Raw genomic sequence first — 3,970 nt, forward strand, 5'->3', positions numbered from 1 at the left:
ATTTAATGGGTACGTTTTAATAACAGAGCATGTAATCAGTGGGCACTCGGAGTAAATGTTGATACTGAATCTCGACTACTCCTTTTTCTTTGTCGACCGTTTCATTCTGCAGGGGTCACCACAGTGTGCGAACTTGCATGAAACATTTAAAAATTGTTTTACATCAGATGCACTTCCTGATGTAACCTGGACTTGAACCTGCAGCCTCAGGATTATGAGCCATGACACTGACCAATGAGCTACCACCACTCCCCAAATCTCAGCTAATACACCAAATTTTAGCTCAATATCTGTAAAACTGCCGGAGTTATAGCTAAGGTCTATTAGCTGTGGCGTGAGGCTGACTCCAAAATATTTTCTGTTATAGATGTACATGCAACAATTCTTTTCTGAAAGTTTCATATATGATATTTTGCTAATAGACAGACAAACATCCAGCATTGCCACTAACAATAACAACGTTCTGAAGGCAAGAGCGTTATGTCTGCCTTTGTTTTTTTCCATGGAGGGCAATAATGACCAATTAATTTGCCTGTTTTCAGCCCAAAACAGCTCCTTTAAAAATAAGAAGTTTGCAGAACCCCATATTTACGATAAGTTTAAGCAGTTACACTGTTTGTTAGTTTATGTCAGAAAATATACATAAGTAAACAGCTGGTGAAAAATATTCAGCACATGCGCAGGTGTCGCTGCAGTCAAAGTGCAGATGTGCAAGTTTTGCTCCTGACTTCACTTTGGTTTGTGTTTGTCTTTTGCACCATTTACTTTACAGCAACTGGAACAAATATGTAACTTGTCATTGTGTGACTGGTAGGATGGCATTTGTGCACCTGCAGTAGATAATTTGAGGCGGTGAAAATACTGTGGTTGTGTGGGTGAAACACATTCACATGTCTGCAGCTCCTAAAGTACTTTATCACTGTAAATGTACTAACACACACACACACACACACACACACACGGTTGTTTTTTAGTTCTTTATAACTCGTTCAATTCAGTTGTTTAGTTTGAGCTAGCATTTTGCAATGTGTGTACAGTTCCTGGAACAGAATGACACTAAACTATAGTAGGTTTGGCTGAAATCAGGTTTTTACAGAAATATTTTTTTAAAAGCCAAGTAGATTTTGTGGCTCCATACATCTTTTATGTTTTGAGTGCAAAAGATGGTTAAAAGTCACTTTTAAACAAAAAAGGTTGCAAACCATGAGCTGAAGTACCCAAAGCCTAGCTCAAATCATCTCAAGCAAGCTAAAGCTAAAGTAGCACAAGGCTAGCTAAGGAACCCAAAAAGACAAATAGTGGGTTTCACTGAGAAAAATGTTTTTACTAAGCTGAAAGATTTCAATGTTTGTTTGTTTTTTGTTTGTTTGTTTTTTTGGACTGATGTAATTTAAAAAAAAAAGTTATTTTGGAAAGGTATAAAAACTAAAAAAATTAATTATACATAATTTATTGTTTAGATATACTTTCTTATTTTAGCATTTGGCTACATTTTTGGTTGTTTTAGCTAATTTCACCTTCGTGCTATGATTTTTTCCGATTTTAGCTTTTTGTTACAGTTTTGCTAATTTGCGATTATTGTCAAACTTTTGCAAATTTTAACTATTAGACATTGTTTTACTGTTCCTAGCCATTGACTTCTGTTTTGATTATGGTTTAGCTCTTTTGAGCTTTTTGATACTAGTCTGCTAATTTTGTTAGTTAGCTACAGTTTGGTGTGTTTTAGCATTTAACCACTGTTCTCCTTGTTTAATCTTTCAGTTTTCTGCTCAAATAAGCTTTTTACTGTTTAATTCAACTTTAACACTTCACATCAGCTTTTTCAGCAAATTTCAGCAAAGTCAGCAATATTTCAAATCAAAACTTTGTGCAATCTGTCAGCGCTCAGGTTTTGTGTTGTGAATTATTTTAGGCTCGTACATCAGGACTATTCAACTAAACTGCTCAGGGGCCCACAGTTACTGAGTTACAATACAGACTTGTTTTAACTGGCCATGAGGTAGTGCTCTGAAATATAAATGAAGTTTAGACAATTGTTGTTAAAACTACAAAAAATCGGTAAAATCGGTGTCTCGTGTAAGTATCGGCCGATCTGAGATCTCCCAAAATTAAGGAAATCGAGGCAGATTTATTGGTGCACCCCTTTGTTATTAAGTAAGTTTGCTTTATGGTTTAAAATCTGGACATTTAAAATCTGGACATGCTGGAGAGACTACGTCTCTCCGTTGGCCTGGGAACACCTTGGAGTCCTCCTAGAGGAGCTGGAAGAGGTGGTTGAGGAAAGAGATGTCTGAGCCTCCCTGCTCAAGCCGAAACCTGACTTTGCAATAAGCAGAAGATGAATGATGGTTTAAAATCAGTGGTGTAATCTACATATTTGTAGAGGGTATACTGTGCTTAGAAACCAATGTACATCCATTAGTACAATGTAATCATCAATTTATTTAGATTTTGAAGCATTTTGAACAATTTCAAATTTATCTGATGCTTATATTTGAATAAATGCACAACAAAATTTGTACAACAGTTGAATTTGTATTAAAAACATGTTATAGACTTTATAAAACAGTATCAAAGCAAAACATGTTCAAGTATTAAGTCCAGAATTATACAAGAGTTCGCTGGATAAGCAAATGTAATAAACAAGTGCTGCATATAGAGATTGTTACAGAAGCATTTAACTGACATTAATATATCAATGGCATATGCCTAATGATATGTCGAGTATCACTGGGCACTTTTAAGTGGATATACTGAAATTCATGAGCTTTTCCAGTGGGTATACCCGCGTATCACTACTTTGGGGAGTGGTGGCGCAGAGGTTAGAGATTGGAAGATCGCCGGTTCAAGCCCCGGTACCAACAACATTTTTAAAAAAATGTGGGTGGGGTAGGTGAAGCTCCTGCACACCTGCCCCCACCCTCATTCGCCCCAACCTGGGCTCATGAGCAAGGCCCTTAACCCCCATCTGCTCCCTAAACAGGTCTCTCTTGAAAATGAATTCTTGTGGCTCAATGAGACTACCTGGATAAATAAAGGGTAAGTGAAACTACACCATTGTTTAAAATCTAGTTTAATTTAAAAATGAACACACTGGTGGGCCAAACTGAGCTCACTCATGGGCCTGATTTGGCCCCTGGGCCACCAGTTGAATATCCCTGTTGTACACCAACCTTTAAGTAAATATCTGTAAAGCTGACTGACAGTCACTGAATTGTTACATTGGACTGGGGTGGCAGCCATCTTGACTAGGGTTGACTTCAAACGTCAATCATATAATATGTGCCTCCAGTGTTACTTTCTGGGAGTTTCATTCAATTCAATAATCAGGTCTCTCTTGTAAATGAGTCCTCAGGCTCAGTGGGATTTACCAGTCTAAATACAGGTTGAATGAATGAATGAATGAAAAATCCTGTCCAATTGTCCAACAGACATTCAGACAGACAGCCGTCAATAATAATAGCAGTGTGTAGAAGGCAGGATCCAGGGCTCGGTTCGGATCTCTGCTGAATCAGCAGGGGTGAAGGTTTCTTTGCTCAGTGATTAAGGGGGGAGGACCAATGGCAACAAAGGAGACGGAGAGGACGGAGGCTCCTCCTTTCCATCCCTCTCCCTCTGTGTGATTTCTACGTGTATATAATCCCTGAGCTGACCCAGAAAACGAACTCCTCCGACGGACCGAGCCGCCGCACAGTCTGCATGCGCCTCAAGGCTGCATGTACCCGGGGACGCATCAGACGGAAGGACGCGCACTGATCTGACTTCACGTGCACATTCCACCTCATCGCCTCGGGTAGGTTCTTTTCTGTTACTCTACAAGAATGGAGTGAGACAGCACTTCCTCTTTGTCCTGCAGACTATTTTATTACTTTAATATGTACAAAGCAATTAGATCTGATTACATGCGACACAACAAACTCTTCTTCTAACATGTATTACATACATTACAAGAAAACTATATATATATACA

The 3,970-nt window shown here is 38.6% G+C and overlaps 1 protein-coding gene across 1 annotated transcript in view; it reads left to right on the forward strand.

Moving 5' to 3' along the window:
- Positions 1-3,739: 3,739 nt before the first annotated feature.
- Positions 3,740-3,970, forward strand: part of cited4a (Cbp/p300-interacting transactivator, with Glu/Asp-rich carboxy-terminal domain, 4a) — a 9,848-nt gene continuing 9,617 nt past the window's right edge. Inside the window, exon 1 of the mRNA XM_037692762.1 lies at positions 3,740-3,793. The gene's annotated coding sequence lies outside the window, so the exon portion shown is untranslated. The remainder of the gene's footprint in view (positions 3,794-3,970) is intronic.

This window comes from Nematolebias whitei, chromosome 19, assembly GCF_014905685.2.
Source record: "Nematolebias whitei isolate Nwh7 chromosome 19, NemWhi1, whole genome shotgun sequence".
Lineage (NCBI taxonomy): Eukaryota > Metazoa > Chordata > Actinopteri > Cyprinodontiformes > Rivulidae > Nematolebias > Nematolebias whitei.